At 38.4% G+C, this 22874-nt stretch overlaps 1 protein-coding gene across 11 annotated transcripts in view; it reads left to right on the top strand.

The window, feature by feature from the left end:
• Window positions 1-8428: 8428 nt before the first annotated feature.
• The window catches only part of LOC131689503 (two pore potassium channel protein sup-9), a 99674-nt gene continuing 85228 nt past the window's right edge, over window positions 8429-22874 (top strand). For 3 of the 11 annotated variants that reach the window (XM_058974639.1, XM_058974637.1, XM_058974633.1), the window contains exon 1: window positions 8429-8677. The gene's annotated coding sequence lies outside the window, so the exon portion shown is untranslated. The other 8 variants (XM_058974635.1, XM_058974630.1, XM_058974632.1 and 5 more) reach the window with 4 other exon arrangements.

Genomic DNA, 22874 nt, shown 5'->3' with positions numbered 1-22874 from the left:
CGAGAGACTTTTTTCTCCAAAGGCGCACTGGCAGATATAGACCGAGAGAACTACTTAACCTTAGGTAGTCAATGTCGGTTTCAAAGTATCACGGTTTATTCTGATATACTATGCGAATAACGGCATGACCTTGTACCGCGTAAAGTCCTATGGGTCAGATCTTATGAAAGTTGTGATACCCAAAGACTTCAATCCTCGCAACACAAAAAATGACACAGGAGTTAGACAATACCTCGATATTGTGTTGACTGTTTTGTAGAATAATTCGCTAACTATCGTACAGCTGTTAGAATAGACTTGAATCAATTTCTGAAGTTAAATACTACACTTTATCCATACGTAAAGAACGCATGGCTTTAGTTTTCGTGTTTTTTAACTACTATTTTTAATGGCATAGCTTTTATTAGGCTTTCTTCGGTGAAACATGACTCCATGTATAGTTTCTATTTCGACATAGCCACCTTGGAGCTCATCAAAATTTAAAACCGACTATTACTTCTTCCTCACTGCATAGTGACAGATTTACATGAAAACATGGCCAATGCACAGTCGGCCAGAATGTGAATTTGGTAAACAATTTTAGCTTTTTAGTAGAACCAAGTAACTAAGCCTTGTATCATTATCAGGAAAAATTTTCTTTGCAAGGCCCTTATTAAAGTTAAAAAAATTAAAGGGTTGTGTACAAGACACGACCACGGTGACATTAAAAATGTAGCTTTTTTCAAGAGCATGCAAATGAATTTTATCTATCACACATATCGACTCACGTTCTTGTTTACTCGCCTGTTTTCATATGTTACAATTTGCTATATACCCTCCTCATTAAAACATAATTTATTGAAGGTCTTTTAACGGTAATCTATTAATTAATCAAGTATATCACTAGGTGATTGGCATTATTTGGCCATCTAGTAAAAATAGTCTGGTCTGTCCAGAAAATATATTCAAAAAAAAAGTTCCATATTAAGAACAGTAATGAGGAAGCCCACGCCCGCCAACGGAAATATACAGATTCTCCATGAAATATGAAATTTTATTTTCCATTTAAATTTTCAATAATGTACTAATGAACTTAAGTAAACAATCTTAAGGTTATGTATTTATTGATCGATTAGTGGTGGAAAAAATTAAATTATTTAATAAATTACATTGTTATGCAACGTTCGCACTACCAGTTAAAACGGGTTTTTATGCTATCTTGGTGACATTTTTCTTGTTGCTAATTATTAAAACGTGTTATAACTCTGTAGTGTAAACATTGTATTATTAAACCAATTCTGCAGCGTTTTATGTTATATAGGTGTTTTATGTGGTAATAGGACTGACATAATTATATCTTCAGTACAGCGGTTTGTTTCATAATTTAAAACAGATTTATTTTAAAATTTAAATTAGTATACCCAACCATTCTATTTGTTGTATACTTTAAAACGCAATAAGAACTGTGTTTTAAATACATAGGGTAGGACAGATATTCTGACTGGATAAACTGAGAAAACAATTTTAAGTCCAGTAACGCTTAAGACATGGCTTGAATTTGAATCGAAAAAGAACACCCGCTTCAACTGCTGCTGGGACGGTAAGTTCTGTTTTAAAATTTTCCGTTTTGCACAGTACGAAACAAAAGTGTTTGAAATTAGAAAACAAAAAGTTCTGCTGGGAATGTGATTGTTTCCGATGCAATTACAGGTTTTTTTACGCGGGAGATACAGGCCGCGTAAATGAAAACCGCGTAAATTTCAAAATCCGCGTAAAAAAACCTGAGTGAACTCTCCTATATAAAATACTACGCTGCTGAACAGTGCAATAACTACAGAAGCACGTTGTCAGAGGCCTTACTGATAAAAAACATAACCGAAATATGAAACATGAAAACCAATAGGCTCTTTACCCTACGCAGCTACAAAGCGCCGTAAACATGGATTAACAAGTTACAACGCACACGCATGCATAAAAATAAATATTTTTTTTTTCAAACGCAACACTCTTAAGCAGCACACACCGTATTGAATTAAATCCAAACCACCCCGCCCACCCACTATGCAAATCATTCTGACACCGTGCTGGTACCCGAAAAATCCGCACACGGCCACCGCTGCCGAAAATGCATAGCGTCTACCGCTTATTGTAGTGCCCAGACGCTCAGCCATGATCTTACCCGTTCGACATAAGAACAAAACTGATTCAAACGGGTACGCGTCACCTCTATTTATAAACTAACCGTATTTGGTTTAGTCACTTAGGTGCGAGTGTGTGCAAATGCCAACGTTACCGAAAATCGATAGAGCTTATTCCATCGCCCGGAGACGACGTTGCTCGTGTGGGATAAGAGCAACAACTGATTTAAACGGACAGGCGTTGCTTCTATTTATGACTTTTCGTGTTTCATTGAGCAACTAAGCTGCCCTCTCTTGACGGCTGTGTCTGAGAAATCTGCCTCACGAATGGTAATTTTCCTGTTTTTCGTGAACTTTTTAATTTTACCAATTTCCAAAAGTCTACTTTTATTGGGGAGATATTAAGTTATTACCAATATTTAAGTTAGGTGTTTCTGAATCGGTTGGTGTATGAATGATTAAAATCCATCTAGTAATATCGGAGTTATAAGCGTGCAAACCTTACATAGTTTCGTTACATGGGAGATAGTTTAGATTTTAGAATGACACCTAGCCCCAGATAGTGGAGTAAGGCATTTTTAATGTCAAAAATACTGCTAGGGTGGTTCTAATTTTAGCAAGAAAGCCGGTTGCTGTGGCAAACACAATAGTCGATCAAATAAACCACTCCGGCATGCAATATGTGAAAGAGGATAACTAGCTCACTCAAGAGTTTCAATGTCGCAAAATGCTTAGTGTGGAAGTTTACCGTGACTTTACTTTTAGCAGTTCCAACAGCATAAATTGCTAAGGGACTTAACGCTTGTCCGGGCAAACCCCAGACCCCCAGTAATTAACATTCGATAAAAATACCAAAAATCCTGACTCCTGCGGTCGTAGAGATAATTCGCCAGGAAACTCTAAGCTAGCTGATGTGACCCTATTCCTGTTTTTTGTTCGTTTATTTGACACGGCTCATAGCGGTAACTTAACGGAGCCGTGGATCTTTCATGTGTTAACAATATGTAAAAAATAAAAATAAAAACTGTTCGTTGGATCTCGTCCGCGCCACTTTTTATTGCGAGCGGAGACCTTCTTTCGCGGCTCGCCTACTGCATCATGGGGACCATTTAATTCTTTCCTGTCCTCCACATCAATGGCATCATCGTTAAAAGTGCCTTGGTGCTCGCGACCAGATGTTCTTTCCTGCTTCTTGCATTTACGGGTGACCAATGTAAATCCGTCTTCATTGTTATTATCTTCTTCACCGATGTTGCTTACAGTGGTTTTTGGGGAGCTGGATGCTACTTTGGCAGTTGTCAATGTGGACTGAACAGCAGCCACAAAATTGGCAACCGTTTGTGGTTGTATTGAAAACTCTTTTTTAGGTTGATTTTCCGTGGATGCGTTGACAATCGGTAGAGATGCATTATCCTCTGTATCTTCCGCGCAAGGTTGTCCGTGGTGCGCTGTCTGATTACAATACTTGCACTTAGGAGTTTGCCCCTCATGGGTGCATAACGTAGTTTGGCTAATAGTAGCTTCATGGGTTTTGAGTTTTATAGTCAAATGAGTGGGGATAGGTCTTTCGATCCGCATCCTCACCACAAGAACACGGTAAGGTGTATCCGGGAAAAAATTTCTCCACGTATCAGGTATAACGGATTCTACTTCCCCGTATTGCGACATGTATTTTGCAATTAGATCAGGAGGGGTACGTGGCGATAGGTCATGTAGCTTTACATATACATGGTCTTTTTCTATATACACGGGAATCTTAATTCCAACTTTATCACTTTCAGCCACGTGCTTCAAGTTGTTCTACAAAACGAAACGTTCGGGTTGATCTAACGTGTTGAATGATATGATATGATATCTTCACCTTCAGCAGGTATTCCATTTCACGAAAACCAAACTTATTGAACAGAATTTAAAGTCCACGACCGCTGTGCTGGGTCGGAGCAGTGATTTTTCGTCAACTTTACTCATGTTGGCAAGCATAAATTAAAAGTTTCCCTTGTTCTCGAGACAATGCACACTAGATCGAGAGGTTGTTAGTTGTTGTTCGCTTGGTTCGATTGTACGTCTGACTTGGGCAGAAGTAGAAATTAGACTGACCCTATTCCTGTTCTAAACTTTCTTCCATTAAACTCCTTGCTCTTCCTTCAGAACTATGACTCTTAATATTAAAAATACTTCACACCTTCCAGTCCCTCGCTAATTGAATGTCATTACAACAAGAAAGAAAAATGACTTAACTTTAGGGTGTATCTTAAAAAACCGTGTGAAAATTGTAACCGGCATTTATACGTTCACCATATTTTTTCAGGAAAACTTTTGACATTTAAAATGTCTTACTCCACTGTCTGAGGCTAAGTGTCATTAAAAAATCTCTAATATTTTCTTTGTAGCGAAAATTTATTGAAAAGACAATTGTCACATTTCATAGGAACCACCCTCACATATTTTTGTCTCTAGAAACGAGGATAATGTATCAAACATTTTAAATAAATTCAGAGATGTTGCTAGCAGTTTGCCCTTTCATGCAACGTGTTCTATTTCGCAAGATCTATAAAAAACAAAGCGATAAAAACTGAAAACTGAAAACACCGCCAACTAGTCCTGGTCTTCCCTATATTCCTTTATATTGTACTAGCTAATAACCATCGCGCATTGCTGCGACTTTCAACGAAATAGGAGGAAAACACAATTTGTTCCGAAGCGCCATCTGGCGGGCAGATAATACCCAACCAATAGCACATAAACATGCTCCATAACAAATGCCTACTATGTATAAAGTTTCACTGCAATCGGTCAAGCCGTTTGGGTGTCCATACATCATATACATACAAACATTGACTTTTATATATGTAGATAGAGCAGTGTTTTTCAACCGGGGGTGAATTCACCCCCAGGTGTACGGCGGATGGTGAATTATCCCGGGTAAACTTCATCTTATTATTCCTAATATTTCCATCAAATTATTGACTCTATAGTACAGGTCGGACTCGATTATCCAGGGATTCGATTAACCGGAGATTCGAATATCCGTGATTCGATTATCCGGGGAAAATGATTCGATTATCCGGGTGTTTCGAAAAAGATTCAAATTTCAAATTTTAATTCGATCACTGCAGTCAACAAAACTTTTTTTCAGGGGTCTAGGGTTAACCACCTCCAAATTTTGGCGCACCTCAAAAAAAAGCTTATATAAGGGTTATTCCGCGCAAAGTGGCCAAAAAACCAAAATTTGGATTCAACCTTCACGAATTGGAACCAGTTTTGAATAAATTGCTCATCTAGAGCCAATATATAATATCCTAAATTATTGTGTCATTTTTAACCACCCCTCGGTCCATGGGAACACTCCTAATTTCAACAAATTGTTTAAAAAAAAATAGTAGTTCTTCGGATTATATCTCTGGTACTCTTTGCACTAGAAACAAACAGAGAAATGATTTGTGAAGGATTTGTTTAATTAATTTGGAAAAAAATGTTAGATTTTACGGCAGTGTTGCCAAATATGCAACTTTTTAGTTTTAAACTAAAAGTACATTTTTCTTGTAATACACATATCGGTTACTGCAGGCCTTTTTCACATACAATGTCATACTTACTCGGTCGGTTTCTGACACTCTCTTGGGATAATGATGACATGCTGTTTAGGATTCTGTATGGATACGTTCTAGGATTCTGATCGAAGTTTTCTTAGCAATCTATTTCAAAATTTCAATTGAATCCTTATTCGTATTTTTATGTTTTTTCTCTGAATTTTGATGAATCCTTCTCAAAATCCATGTTCCTATTTTCAATAAAATCCGGTGTAAAATTTTGATGATTATCCTGCTTTGAGTTCCAGTGGACTTTGACACAATATTGCTCTTCTTCCTTAACAATTGATTCCAGCTTCAGAATTTTAATGGCATCTTTAACCCGTTCGTGTCAATGTTGTTGATATATAACCACGTTTTTAAACGACTATAACTTTTGATTTACACAACGCATGTTTACAATGACAAGTGAGGCTAATAACTGGGACTAATATCTTTCATTCGAGCAGTAACAGTTATAAATATGATGGGTAGAAAAAAAGTTCTCACAATTAATCTGATTGGGTTCCGCTGAAACAGTGCTGCCAGGAATAGTTTCTGTTAATGGTGAAAGTGAAATTTTGAAATATTTTCGTAGCCAATATGAAAATATTATTGGAAACTGATAGAACTTTCTAATTTAGACTGCCTTCAACTACCTTTTTCATGAAATTGGACTTGATCGGAAGGTAAATATTGAGCAGCTTCTAGCACTGCGAAAGAAGCACCTATCTTTATTAAAGCGGGTTTTTCCGCGGGTTACCAACAGTTTTAAGAAAAAATAGTTTTGGAACCCTATATGCGGTAGAAAAAAGTTGGTCGAGAAATGGTTAACCAGATTCTGATAAGACATCCGGCAGTCACTGGAGGCAATTTCAATTCTTGGGTAGATCAAGCAAAAATGGATGTTAGGCTATGTAAAGAGGGTGCCAGCAGTACTTCTCGCTGAGGCTGCCGGGAACCCATTATCTACGTAACCTTCTGTAGTTCTTCGCTGGTGACAAACATGAGTGGGAGAGTTTGCGAAGACCACATGCGTAGTGATCACCTGACAATCCGGTACGACATTGGTCAAATAAATGATGTTACAAAGACAAGGATCTCTATTTGGATGCACAATGCGCCCTCTTCTAACTAAAGTGAGTATTAAAAGAAACGTTAGCTGTTGTATGTGACTATACTAGAGACAAGAAGCAGACGACCCCCCGTTTAATAACTTTATTTTTTTTTCTAGTCTACGAGTAATCGAATCATTTACCCCGGAAAATCGAAGCCCCAGGTAATCGAGTTAGTCTTGTATTACAGAATGCACACCTTATTAAAAAGTTTGTCTTAGAATTCTTGCGCAAATAGCTATAAACAACTGATACATACTGTTAACTCGTTACGAATATAAAACGCATTAAAATTCTGAGAAATCAAGGGTCAAAATAGGTACATTTACATTAACCATGATAGGAAAATTTAACCAGACCATATTATTTCTCATTTTTTCGCGTATAAAGCTTAAATTCATAAAAGTTTGATTCGATTATCCGGGTGAGATTTTTTTGAAATTCCCGGATAATCGAGTCCGACTTGTATATCGACAAAAATTCGATGGGAATATTATGATAAAAGGCCGAAATAATTAACTATCTGCCGTACGCCTGGGGGTGAATTCACCCCCGGTTGGAAAACACTGGTATAGAGGGATCTAACTAAAAATAAAGAGAAATTTCAGAAATTATAACTAATCGAGAATTTTGGTTGAACATTGTATTGGTGTCAAGGTCTCTTGAATTGGGGAACAGAAATGCTTTCATCTATTTCCCCGAAAATCGTTGCGAAAAATTTACCATTCTTTGTTCAGTGATTGATACGCTACATACATCCGTTCTGACGTAAGTATCAATTAATCTTTGCACTAATACTTATCTTTCCTTTTATTCGCCGCAAAATGTTCGAGAGCTTTTCATATTTCAGAATATTGTTTTGGGAAAACAGCGATAGTTAAAAAAAAAGAATAAAAAGTGGACCAAGGTCGTCATTGTGTGCCAATAAATCTAATGAATATTGCGCTCCTCAAGCCATAACAAAAATAAATCCAATCGACCGTATTAAAAGCATTGTGACCAGGTACTGGCATGGCTGTCGTTTCAGACCTACGTAATAATATTTCTCCCAGTCAAGCTCACTAAACACACTCGACGAATGGTTTTGCTTGAGAGCTCATCGCGCATACAGATTGCCCACAGCCATAGCCATTCAGTCCGTCAGCCAGCCAGTCAGTCAACTCGCTGTTCGCTCGGCCGAATGATGGCGTCATTTCGAACACGTGTGAGACGATGGTCTAAATTATGCGCGTACTCAATCTACTTTCGCCCGGTGTAGCTTCTGGACCTCGAACTCTGAGTAGCCGATTCTCATGCACGTCACAAAACCTTTCCAACCATCATCACACTGTTCGACTGTGAGATCGTGAGTTTTCCACACTCACGACGCTATGCGATCTTGTCCGCATCGGCTTGTCGATCGGGAAAGGAAAACCCGGGGCTAACGGATGAGAGGCGTGTGCGGTCCATCGAGAAAACGTGTTCGAGATGGTGTTTTGCTGTACTCTGATCGGATTTTCAGGCCCGGTAGACTGTTATTGTCGTTACGTGCCCCTTGAGTCAAAACGAGAGTCCCATGTTCTGTATATCGGAATATGAGAGAGAACCAACAAAACCGGCCAAGTTTATGCCGCTTGGTAGCGACTCAGATTGAATTTGCCATGCAGTTTTGTCATAAAATTCGTCGGGCAAGGAGTGACGCGCGCGTTTTCACGTTAGAAAGTGGAAATATTTCGACGTGTACAAATATTTTTTGCTACTCTGCGTTCAGAGATATATTTATCCTCGGTTTGCCGTGAGGTGGCTGTCCCGCCGTACGAGTTCTCACGTCTTTCATCTGCGAGGCGCGGAATATTTTTTTTATTGAGCTGAAGCACGAAGAAAACTGCGAATGAGTGTAATTTCCTACAAAAATGTAATATATTGTACGTGTAAATGATACCAAAGTCAAGCAAAAAGGCTCCTGCTGCCGGAGTCTGAAATTAGCTGCTCATTTTGGGGCGAAGAATTATGGTGAAGTGTCCGGGAGGGAAGCACAGATCCAGCAAATTTAGTGCCATACGTGTTGTGAAACTCACCTGCCTGGGTGTGCGATTGTGTATCGTGGCTTGCATTACCAAATCTCATCAGCGGTAGCAAACAATTGTGGTTGAGTGGAAAGCGTTTGGAAAATTAATATAGAATATGGTGTCCGTTGCAAAAGCATCAAGTTGTTCGAGTTGCTGAATTGTGATGAGAATATGTGAGCACGACATGGATGATAATTTGTTGAAACAAGTCTTCCGTTCGCGTATGACGTGAATGATAAAAAAATTAAAGATTAGTGCAACTGTATTGTTTAGCAACTCAACGTTCAGAACTTGCTCGTTTATCTCCGTTTCAGTGTGTACTTCAGAATAATTATCCACCGTGACTTTCGTCGATGTGTAGGGGACTGGCCCAACTGCGCCTTCAAGAATTAGGTTTTAAGATTAGTTCCTTTTTTTATCTGCTCTAAAATTGCTTTACATTAGTTGGGATAGATTTTATATAATTTTGAATAATTGGATGTAAATTTGAAGCAATATTTTATACACTATCAGAAAATGAAAAAACAAAACAAGGTCGTACGTTTACACAGCAACCTTCGGAGGGCATTATACTTTTTCTATATCTGCCCAGATCTTGAACATTTCCAGAATTCTGTTCATTTGTCACACATTGGAGACAACTATGATACATTCAAAATAATGAGGCCATGCAATTTGTTTGACCAAATATTCGGAATGCGGATGAATGGTATGCGAGCTCTATGTGCAAATTGCTATGGAATAAAGACCTTCATTATGCACTTCTAATTTGGGTGTTGTAATGGAAGTGATTAGTTATGCAATCTGTAGATTCTGGAATGGAAAATTACCTCTTACTCTCAATCAAAATTGTTTCGGATGAAGAAAACATTTTACTTCTGATGTTTCAGTTAAATAGTTAAATAGTTAAATAGTTATGTATTATTACACTACAATTTTGTTTTTAGAGAGTACTATGGTAAACATTTCTTTCAATCAACTCGAGGAATTTGCGATTTTGTACGACTGACAGCATCGGTATTGAATTTATTTTTGTTTTTTTTTCCTGAGAAGGTTATAATTTTTAAATTCAATGCATTGTACAGTTATTTGGAATGTCATAGACATGAGAGTAGTTCAGCTTAATTTCGACAAATTTAACTACAATTGAGAGCAGAGCTGCGCAGTATTAACTTCTTCGGATGTTTTATTTCGTGTCGGAAAACTTATAAGACAAACTAAATAAATTTTATTCGAAATGTTTTGAAATTTGTTTTCAAAACTTCCAACAACAAAATGCAAATGTTAGTTTCCCTGAGGAATTTTATTATACTCTCCACATTTTTTTTTCTGTGGCTGCGCAAAGCCACTCGCAGACTAGTCGACTGGATATCGTGCTTCCTTCTAAAGTCGTCGTATTTCCTGTAGTGGAGGATCACATGGCGGACATCTACAATGATCCCACAGCAGTCGCACGCTGATGGTGAAGTTTTCTTCATCAGAAAGTCGTGTCTTAGCCGGGTATGGCGTATTCGAAGCCGGGTAAGCACTTGCTGTTCGGCCGAATTCTCGCGGTCAGTTCCCTTCACTGTGTCGAATTTAACTTCGCGAAGCTTTACTACAGTGGCCGCAGACCATCGACGGTACCACTGATTTCGTATAGCTGTTTTGAACTGTCAGCGTCAGCTCCCGAAACTGCTATTTGCAAAGGAGTATTGCCCCTGGCTTCTCCTGCGAAGCAGTCTGCCTCTTCGTTCCCGCGGATACCAGCGTGACCTAGAGTCCAGCAAAGATTGATTGGACGATGTCAGATCATGGTTTCAATCTCCTAGATTCACGGATGCTATGAGTCTACTTATCTATACCCAGGTTTTTTACGCGGGGGATACGTACCGCGTAAAAAATCGCGCTGATTGGAAAATCCGCGAAAAACCGCGGTAATTGAAAATCCGCGTAAATAAACCGCGTTAATTGGAAAATCCGCGTAAAAAAACCTCGTAAAAACATTGGTTCCTTCGTTTTAATCTTTAAAGTTTCAAGTACTAACTTTCGTGAACGCATTAATTTGTAGTGATGTAATTTTTGCGATATAAGTGAATCAGTGTAACACAACAGTGAAATACAACTTTATAATCTTTATCAACGATGCCGTCGATTTGCACAGAAAGTAATTGAAATTAGTATGAACTCTGAATTACTGAATAAAATAAACCCCATTTTTTGATAAACTGCAAAACCAATTTTAATTTTACGAAAAAGAGAAAATATCTCATAATATTATCGTAAAAATCTCAAGTCCATGCTAGGAAATGTGAGTTGAATCGCTACTATAAACACCGAAATTATCTTGAAGACTAAAAATCGAAGCGATGTTTGTCGAAAAATAAAGTCACGTTTTGCATCGAAATGTTCTTCGACAGCTTCGTGTTTTTTCGCAAAACCATTATTGCTGTTTATTTTCAAGCTTAACAATAAATATCGCATTATAGTGTACATCCGTTGAATCAAATTGTCACCGCAGCCTAGAACCGCAATCCAGAACAACTGAAACCGTAACTTATGAGGTGACCCGGCCAGAGACTGACAGTCTCCCACGCACACATGAAATAATTCACTTCATCAGTTTTGGATAATTGCGCACTTGTCAGGTCATAAATCGATAAGAATTGGATTAATATTAAAGTGATGGTGCTGGACGCGGTGAATGAAAGCCAGTTGAGTGTGGCAAATTATTCCACCACCCGGTGTGTTATTTGAATTACCTGTGAACCGTGTGTACCGAAGCGATAGCACCGTTTGGTAAACATTTGCCGCCGGATATGGTGAATGTGGGAATTGTTTAGCGAAACATAACGCAATCGCAATCGAAGTAGGCGTGTTGGAGTGGGTGGTCGGCAGCTGCGGATCAGTATGGAACCTCTTCTATGGCCCTGCAGTCGGAGGCAAGTGAATTTATGTTTATGCAAATTAGCACGATTATGGTCAATAACAGAAACTGTCTAAAGCGTCGCTAATTGGCTGGCAGTAAGGATCAACACAAGTGCAAAACTGACGATGCAGAATTCTGGAGTCGAAGGATGGAGTGCCATTGAAATGCTCACGTACGGTAATTTATGCGTAAAGGAAGCATCCAACAATCAACATTTCCAGGCTAATTTGTGTTTGAAGCTGTACAGGTTCCACGTTGTTAATATCAGTTGGCAACTATGGTGTTCTTGATGTAAAGGAAAGATCATGGATGGCACGTGATGAGAAATACTAAGAATTATCCTAATTAATAAGCACATCTCTTTTTACGTTCATTTGGGCTCTCATGATTTATTGATTCGTGTTCAACATTTAGATAACTATTTCAGGCAAATTGAAAAAAAACAGCCCGAATAAACTGTTTTCCAGAAGACGGTCAAGAATTTTACTGACAATCGTTAGTAATTAATAATCAATAAAATATTATTATTTTAAGATTAAAAGTTTGTAGTTATTATTTATACTGCTAACACTGCAATTATACTAGCAGCAATTATACTAGCGACCCAGTATTACTAACCTAAATATATGTGAATATGTTCATTAGAGCGACTTGTGACATTTTCATGAACTACTCAGACTGATCACATGACTGTAGCTCGAAAATTTATATTCTGAAAAGTCTTAACTTCAACAATCAAGACAGTCCAGGGGTCATGATTCAAAATAAACTGACCCGATCGGCCAATAAGCTGAGTTATTCGGTGATTTGTACCAAGGGGAAAATGATACAGCAAAAGTTTAGAAGAGAAACTAAATGACAACATAATGGACTCTCAACAGCAAATATAATAATAAAACTGCCAGAAAAGCCCGAAATAACAATGAATCCAACTGGTGAAACCCACAGCTTTTTACAACATTACATTGAGTTAAGAGAAATAATTAATCAGTTACGGGTCGAGCAAATTTGACATTCTACTCTTTGGAAGCACGCACATCCCGAAGCAAAGGAAATAAAATGTATACTACTTGAAAATGGGGCACTTTCAAAAACGAGTATTGTTTAACCTTCCTTTCTACTGAAGAGCTTTCTAAGGATGAAAGAAAAGTAACAAAATTTGATTTAATGAAAATAACAGAAACTTGTCATTCATCGTTATTTCAAAGAAAAGTATTTTTCAGTAGACTCCGCTCACCAACCGACGCACACTTCGTCGGTTATAGTCTTGGCTGGTTGACTGGTTGATCAAATCTTCCTCCGACCAATGTCACTGGACACTGTTGCTCTACATCTGCAATTTCCGCTGCATTATCGCCTAATACTTTTCTATTGGACGAAGCTGGTGACAAATTAGTTGATTCAGCTTTTAGGCTAAATTGGACTCCACTGTCATTGTACCATTGTAGCACACAACGTAACTGGTTCATCATGAGACTTAAAGGAATTTATTGTGGCACTCTCTTTTGCGTACTTTCGAATTCGCAAAATAATTTGTTATTTGGCAAGGAATCTGTTGATGTGACAAAACACAGCTGTTCTGTGTCCAATAAGACCACAAAACAGATGTGTTTAGTCACATCAACAGATCCATTGTCAAATCCAGGAGCGGATCCAGAAAAAAAAATCGTCCAAAATTTCGATTTTGAAATGTTCATTGTACAATACGTAATATGTAATATCCTCATTCAATTAAAATCGGTTTTGGTTATCGAATCTGGAATCGAATGATTTTGAACTTTGAATGAATTTAAAATAGAAACTATTTCAAAATTTCTCAAGAAGTTAAACATTTTCGGGGGGGGGTCCGGTAGAATTTGATCCCGGAATTGGTTTGAAATCTACTTAATCGTCGATCAAAATACTTTCATCGAGTTTCGCCAGCATATAACTTTCGAACTCGGCCATTGTTTGCTGCTTGAGGCTTCGGTTGAGTTCAGAATCATGGCACTTGACTATGACACCAGGTGATGTCAAGTTAGTAGCCGTTTAGTGTATTTACCAATATCATTCAGTTTTGTTTTACCCCACATCCCCGGTAATTGAATATTAGGAATAACCAGTATCAAATAACAACGGGCGTTCCTCAGGGCTCCATTCTTGTTTCAACTCTCTGGAACGGGATATACGAAGGGGTCTTGACACTGTGGCTGTTCAGGAAAGTGAAAACCGTGGGTTTCGTAGACAACGTATGACGGTGAGGGGTGTGACACTTGAGGGAGTAGAGGACTCAGAAACGGAGACAATAGACGCAATAGAGAGCTGGATGAACGGAGTTAACCCTCTAGTGTCCAAATTTTTTTTTGGCTTGAAAAAACTTTTGGAGGTGGGCCTCGTGATGAGAAAAACGAAAATAATGTTGAAAATTCTTGGAAGTAATGGGTTTTTCATTAAGACCTTAAAATAAGTAGGCCGCCTAGAGGCGGTGTTGGGCACTTGGGCGAATAAAAAACAAAAATTTCTTTTTCTTCTAGTTACTTCAACATAAGCGAATACAGATGGTTTCTTATATTTTGGACTTCATCAGAACGCAAAATACCTAAACTGTAAGGAGTATTTCTCTAGTGCTTTGGTTGTTTAATTATTGACTTCTAATTCATAGTAGGGGAGTCCAGGGTCTGCTGGCGATGGTTTCACTTATCATGTTTTATGTTTTTAATTTAAGAAGATCGTGTAAAAGTGAATGCGTTGCACAAAAGAGCGGACTGTTGTCTGCATTACAGAATTTTAAATATGTGACGCGGAAATCTCGCCAATTTACGACTATACGTACAATGATGCAACCTGGCCACTTTTGATGATAAAGTATGGATCGCGTGAGATGTTTTTTGAATAAAACTGCAAATCAATGATACTTGTTATTATTTTTCAGCCTCAATGCTCGTGCATTTTAATTTCGGCGCACAATTTGTATTCAAAAGCTAAATTTTCGAAATTTTTCAGGTGAAATTCCGAAGTAAACAAACAAAAAAACAAATTTTACTTGTGGTTACGTATATTACATATACGGCCAAGGAAAGTTCCTTTCGCGCGCTATCGAAAAATCTAGTCATTCGTGGAATAGCTTTGAACTCGCCCTAAATAACAAAAATGCTTAAATTTAAGAACGTTACTTAGGGTAATGAGTTAGAGCGGCGTTAGCCATCTTTGTTCAACGTATAAGAAGAAAGCAAATATATTGATGCCAATTCATACGCATTACATCAATTGTATTCCGAGTAATTAATGAAATTGTGAGGCACCCTTCCTAATACGAGTAAAGTAGGCTCTTCACTCTAATACGCTCGAAAACTCAATATCACTTACAACGTGTTCGAAACAGAATTTAATGCAACATAAACACATTGGAGAATGGATTAAACAGTACTTGAAGTGCTGAACTAGAGACAGCGCTAGGGTTGTGGTACCGGTAATACCGGTACCGAAAATCCCGGGAATACCGACCCATTTTTGGTACCGTAATACCAGTACTGAACAAAAGCCAGTACCGGTATTTTCGGTACCATACAATTTTTTATGAAAAATATGTGGACTCTCTAGGGGGACCTGTTTCAAAATATTGGTCTACAAGATGACTTTTAATTATATTAATTGTCTTCTAGATAAATCGTTGAGCTAACACCTTTGTAGGGGAATGAGGTGCGGCCATCATCATAATAATTCTAGAAGTAAAACATTACTAGCTCCCGTTGTACTGAACGGTATGTTTAAATTCTTGCTTTATTTTGTCGAAATTAAAATTTAACGATCTTGTACTAAATTTCAAAATATTCACATCTAGCGTAAGAGACGTAAAAATTTGCTATTATTTTGTTTATTAGCGACATTCTGATTGGTTTTCATTATTCACTGGGTGGCGCGTAATAAGACTATGGTCTAAGTCATGTCTGTATTTGGTTTGATCTTAAACCATTATCTATAAAAGAACGAACAGCGATTTAGTAGCTAATAATTTTAGAGTTGGTGAACTGGGGCGATTTGTAATTATTTGGTGATCGGAAAATGCTGGAAAACTCAATACTTTACGGAAAAGCAAGGAGCCTTGGTATGCATTAGAGAATAATAGGCAAATGACATAAAGATCGAAACCAATTTAGAGAAAAGCAAGAGAGGAAATTTGAGCAACCTGCTCGGATTTACTGCCATTCTCGCTTTGATTTACTGTTATTAATAGGGTTTCTTACATTTACCATCTGTTGAAGTCGACGAAAGTCGCACCGCTTAGCAGTTAGTGATATCAAAGTGGCCTAGATTTTAAAATAAAAGAAAGTGCCGCATACGAAAAATATCTTCTGTGAAATGAGTCATATCAGTCCGAAGCAATTAAAAACAATAAACATGTTTTTTTGATCAGCACAAATCAATCATCTGAGAATAAGGTCATCAGTTTGAGCATGCGATTTCACTTTGAAGCTGTTTTCGATTTTTTTTAAATGTTCGAGTATCGGTACTTTACCGGTACTACCGGTACTGAGGGCTTCAGTACCGTAGTACCGGTTCTCACCAAAAAGGGTCGGTACTGCGAACCCTAGACAGCGCCATATGTCTAATACAAAAGGAGAAAAAAAGATTCTGTCAACTAGCCCCAGACTCCCCTAAATATTATTAAATGATAAGAATATCCATATTCTAACTGCAACATTCACCCAAAGTTTTTAAAACGTAAGTTTTTTCAGCTAAAATTGCACTTAATACTGGTTTCGGTACGATAAGTAATCACTAAAGACTAAAAAAAAATTTCGCTCAGGTGCCCAACACCGCCTCTAGGCGGGCAAAGTATTTTACCAAAAAACCTAAACTTCCGAATTATTCCACTAAACCAATTCACATCTACATTGAAATGCTAGTAACAGGCTACTCAAAAATATTTTTTTAGTTATTGAAATTTCCAAAAACAGTTAAAATTTGTTTAATGAAGATTACCACTAAACACAAAATAGTTTTTTTTCACGTTTTCCTCGAATTTGCAACTTTGAGCTTCAAATGCCTTTGACAGAAAGCTACGAATATTAAAATAATGTGTGTGTATGAAGGGTGTGAGCGTTGGGAAAAAAATGTTAGTGCGGATGACAACATACAATCATGTTTTAGTAGTTTTATTTAGATTTTTATAGAGACCGCCTAGAGGCGGTGTTGGGAACTAGAGGGTTAAACTTCAGATAGCTCACCACAAGACGAAGGAGTTGTGCACTGAAGCAATTGGGAGTGATAATCGATGACCGATTGAGCTTCAACAACTACGTCGACTGCGCCTGAGTATAATTGGTGAAGGCAACGAACGCAGTAGCGGGGATCATGCCATTCGTCGGCGGTCTGAGAAACAGCACAAGCCGTCTACTAGCTAGTGTTTCGTCATCGATACTTCGATATGGGCTCCAGGCTGGGGTTCGGCACTGAAGACCAAGGCGAAATGCTGAACAGGACGTTCCAACTACGTTCACGATTGCGTACAGAATAATAATTTCGGAGGCAGTACACATTATCATCGGGATGAAACCTACCGGATCCCAAATCTGTCGACAAGAGTCAATAGAAAGCATGGAGAGGTGAACTTCCACCTGACACAGTTCGGGTCACGACTGCTTCAGGAAGCATTTTCATCGGTTCGGGCATGCCACATCACCATAGTGCCTGGAATGTGAGAACGTCGAGGAGACACCGGACCATGTGTTCTTCGAGTCCCCGAGATTCAAAGCGAAACACACCCTTTGTCGGGGACTAGTCGAGTAGACTGTGACAAAGCACGTGGTATGGGTCGTCGGGTTCACCCTGAATCGCTGAACTGACCTCGGCATTCTACCGATTGATCCGAAAGAAATATAGCCAAAACCAAAGAAGAATCGGTGTCGGGAGAAATTTTTTCGTCGAGGAACTCTCCGTTGGTGTAAGTTATGTTCACCGAAGGGGACTAGACTGTGTAGACGGTGACAAGACTGCTAGAGTCATTGATCGTCTGAGTACCCTCAAACCGGACGCCCTACTCCAACGAAATCGCCGAACTGACCTTGGCACCTGGCCGGTTAGTTTGGTTTCGGAAGAATTTCACTCGCTGAGGAATTTTTCCCCGGAGTAGGCTAGGTCCACCGTCGGGAACTAAACCGAGTAGTTCGCGAAAAAGTCGGGCGCTGAATAACTCAATACGGAAGTGTTGCTACATCGCATGAGAATGGAACCAAAAGGCCTGAAAGAATTGCGGTGCTGAATGGCATTGAGCAGGGAGCCAAAAGGCTCAAGAAGTTGTGGTGCTGAATGGCACAAGGAAGCCGAGTCGTGGTTCAGAACACCAGGAGGGATCCGAGTCGTGGTACTGAATGGCATAAGGGATCCGAAGGACTCAGAAAATTACACAATATGGATCTTCCCGCTTAGATTGTCCTCGTAAGTGGAAGAGTACTTATTCTCGACCCACCGCTAGCTTTCGCAATACCATACAAAAATGGACACTTTGTGTGGATGGTCGAAAACTGGTGGTGTGTCGAGGAGTAGTGGCCTAACTTTACTGAAGGAGTTAACTACTACACATAAAAAACCTCTCCCCAAAGTAATGTCGTAAAGTAATGCCGGAGCGAAATCAAATTTGGCGGCAAATGTAGTTGTTATAGCGGGTCAGGAGGCTGCCAAACCCCATTCCCTAAATGAGTTTTTAGACATTTTGTCTATTCAGAATGCATTTGAACATTTTTCTGACCTTAAAAAACACACACACATACAGATATTGTTCCAATTTGTCGAGCTGAGACGATTTGGATATGGGACGGCCCTCCGGGACATGGGAAAAGTTTTCATGATTTGAGCGAAACTTATATCTTTCTTTCAAACGAAATGTACAAAGTCCAAAAAATAAGAACAACATTTTTTAACAAGTAAAAAAGTAAATAAAAATCAAAATACAGAAACATGAAGCTTTAAAGGTTTGTGGTTGGATTAAACGCAATATTGGTTTCAAAAATCTTATATAATCTTATATATATTATATCTTATAATAATGAATAATGAAATAATCTAATGGCGTTTTCGTTTTTTCTTGGTGTTACACCGGTGTAGTGCAAAGAAAGAGATAGATTGATTACACCCAAGTTTGAATGAGTGTAGCACCGACTACACCGGTGTAGTGCACTGTTAAAAACGAATATGCCATAAGCTCATACAGATTTTCTTGAAAAAACAGCGATTCCGCCAATTCATTAGTAAAAAACCCCCTTAATTGAAAAATTATCTCAAAAACTCAACGTAGGGGTTAGTAGGGTTGCCACCCCTCCGAGATTGACCCGGAGACTCCGATTTTCGGAAGCGATCTCCGGGCCTCCGGGTTATATATCAATTTATTCGGGTTTGGTGGGAAGAAGTGCAATTTCAATTTTTGTGGAATTATTTTATTCTTTACAAATTATTTAAAAAGTCTAAGTTAACTAATACTCTGGTTCAGATTTATTTTGTCCGACTCTTCGTTTCAAGGTGGCGAGGATGAGTTCATTGCTGATTTCTTTCACAAAGCAATGAAAATGAAAAATAAATCAAATTTACTCCAAATTAAGGAAAGTAATATTTCTCTATATGCTACAATTGAAATGTTGCATCCCACTAAGTCGCTCAAAATGGTGCAAAAAAGTTATTTTGCTGTAAATTTACCAAATCACTTCACCGTTAATGGTGCTGCACCAAGGTATGGCAGATTTGCTCCAATCCAACTGGCTAGAGCAACATAGAGTTCTTCCGGTGTTGTGGCTACTCCTGCAGCGACCCTTAACTGTTGGCTTGAAAGGTTAGTTTTACCCCTTTGTTGCGACCTCTGGTGATGAATAACCGACACCACAAAGTGCTTCCCATGCGATAGCACTGCCTGTCTCCTTTGCTCGCCTTTTCCTGTTAGTTGTGGAGGAGAGCAAAGCTCGTTCCACTTATCCTCCACAGCGAGAGTAGCTGGTGCTTTTATATTCTATACACTTAGTCTGGGAAGTGAAATACTACACCCGATTAAACCGAAAAAGTCGTTCTCAAACGTGAACAATTTACAGCTTTACTCTACCGTAGTAATAAAAAGCAATTAAACTGCTCTAAATTGCCGAGCAATCGCTTTGATCTAAATTTCTGTCTAGTTCCACCCAAACCCCCTCACCTTCGCCGGTCTGTGAAAATCTCCGGGTCAAAGCCTCTCCATAGGTGGCAACCCTATGGGTTAGTAATTTTTTACATAGAATGTGTTGTGTACGCAAAGTTTGAAATAAATAGGTCAAGTAGTTTTTAAATGGCAGTTAACACCGCAATTCGTGTTTTTCCAGAGACGATCCACTAAAAGCTTCATCACAAAGTCTATCTACAAGCGTAAAAAATTACAGAATGTTATTGAAATGGTGTAGTATAATGTATAAAAGTTTCAATCAATTCGCTTCACCCATCTTTCTAAAAAATTACAACTAAACTGATTTTTTACAGTAACCCCCCCCCCCTCCTTAACCGTGCACCAGGGATACCAGGTATATTTTTCAAATGTCTTCACATTTCCAAAAAATGTCTTCATTTGTCTTCAACGGCCAGGATTCTGAATCGGTTACTGATTTTGAGCCAGAATTCTGCCAGAAATCAATCAGACAACCGAACAAATTTGTCTTCAAAATGAAAAACACGTCTTCACAACATTTCAAATGTCTTCAAAATGAAGACAAATCTTCAAATCTGGCAAATCTGCCGTGCACACTTCGAAACATAATATAAGAGTATTGTCACTGTTTCCAAACAAACAGTGTAAACATTAAGTCATTGTGTTCAACAAGCAAAAATGATCAAAGTTCAAAATTTCAGGCACGTTGCACAGTGGGAAAAAATGGACCCAAAACGCGACATTTTTTGAAAAGGCTGGATGTCGTTTACCAGGTAAGGATTTTCTTAGGTAAAAAGGGCTGAAAAATTGATTACTAGTATTTACAATGACCGCAGGGTACGCTATCATGCCCGTTTTGCCCCAATTCTCCTTTTCGTTTGAGTTTATTTTCAAAACTGAATATATAACTCGGAATAAAGTTGGAAACGACTGACAAAAATTGATATTTCTTATGTGAAAAAGTCCAGAAAATCGGTTGAAGACATTTAGAATCATCTCACGAAACGTATACATCCATTTTACCCCAAATCTCCGCAAAACTAAAGTTTGAAGTTAATCCTGGCTTTATATTTCGGTAAAAGGCTATATGCGGCTGATCAAAAGTGATGATTCTTATGTATAAAAATCCAGGTTATCGTTTGAATATAGTTAGACTGGTCGCCCGAAACGTATGTACCTGTTTTACCCCAATTCTTCCCATAACTCAAGTATAAAGTCAAACCAGGCTCTACATTTCAGAAAGAGGCTGAATGCGGTTGATCAAAAGTATTATTTCTTATGCAAAAAATTCTAAGAAATCGATTGAAGATAGTTAGAATGGCCGCACGAAACATGTGTACCCGTTTTACCCCAAATCTTCCCATATCTCAAGTGGAAAATTAAACCTGACTGTGCTTCTCGAAAAGAGGCTGAAGGTGGCTGATGAACAGTAGTAATCCTTATATAGAAAAATCCGGAGAATCGGTTGAAGATAGTTGGAATGGCCGCACGAAACGTTTGTATCCGTTTTACGCCAATTATTTACATAATACAGGCGTGGTGATACACCTTACTCAATATTTCAGAAAGAAGCAGAAAGCGGTTGATCAAAACTAATTTTTTTATGCCAAATAATCCAGGAAATCGATTGAAGGTAGTACGAATGACCGGACAAAACACGTGTATCCGTTTTACCCCAACTTCTTCCCATAGCTCAAGTGTGAGCTTAAACCTGGCTGTACTTCTCGGAAAGAGGCTGAATTCGGCTGATGAAAAATAGTAATTCTTATGTACAAAATTCCGGGCAATAGATTCGAGATAGATAGAATAACCGCACGAAACGTATATCCGTTTTACCCCCAATTCTTCCCATAGCTCAAGTGTGAGGTTAAACCTAGCTCTGCTTCTCCGAATGAAGCTGAATGCGGCTGATGAAGCGTAGCAATTCCTATGTAAAAACTTCCGGGAAATCGAATGAAAATAGTTAGAATGACCGTACGAAACGTGTATACCCGTTTTACCCCAATTCTTCACATAATGTATGTGTGAAGTTATACCTTACTCATTATTTCAGCAAGAGGCTGTAAGCGGCTCACCAAAGTAGTTTCTCTTGTGTAAATCAGTTCAGGGAATCGATTGAAAATACTTGGAATGACCGCACGAAACGTGTTGACCCGTTTTACCCCAATTCTGTCCCTTACACTTGTGTGAAATTATACTTACCCAACATTTCAGAAAGAGGCTGAAAGCGGCTGATAAAAAGTAATTTTTTTATGTTAAACACTTCAGGGAATTTATGAAGGTAGCTAGAATATCCGCACAAAACATGTGTACCCGTTTTACCCTAAGTTCCTCTGATAACTCAAATATGAAATTAAACCTGGCTGTACTCCTCCGAAATAGGCTGACTGCAACTGATGAAAAATACTAATTCTATGTACTAAAAATTCGCGTTGAGCCTGTTTTTGAAAGGATGAGTAAGAATTAAGATTTGGGGTAAAACGAGTACACATGTTTCGTGCGGCCATTCTAACTATCTTCAATCGATTTCCCAGAATTTTTTGCATAAGAAATACTACTTTTGATCAACCGCATTCAGCCTCTTTCTGAAATGTAGAGCCTGGTTTGACTTTATACTTGAGTTTGGGAAGAATTGGGGTAAAACGGATACATACGTTTCGGGCGACCAGTCTAACTATATTCAAACGATAACCTGGATTTTTATACATAAGAATCATCACTTTTGATTAGCCGCATATAGCCTTTTACCGAAATATAAAGGCGGGATTAACTTCAAACTTTAGTTTTGCGGAGAATTGGGGTAAAATGAGATGATTCTAAATGTCTTCAATCAATTTTCTGGACTTTTTCACATAAGAAATATCAATTTTTGTCAGCCGTTTCCAACTTTCTTTCGAGTTATATATTCAGTGTTGAAGATAAACTCAAACGAAAAGGAGAATTGGGGCAAAACGTACATGATAGCGTACTTTACGGTCAT

Source organism: Topomyia yanbarensis, chromosome 3 (genome assembly GCF_030247195.1).
Source record: "Topomyia yanbarensis strain Yona2022 chromosome 3, ASM3024719v1, whole genome shotgun sequence".
Lineage (NCBI taxonomy): Eukaryota > Metazoa > Arthropoda > Insecta > Diptera > Culicidae > Topomyia > Topomyia yanbarensis.
This window is presented reverse-complemented; position numbering and strand designations above follow the sequence as displayed.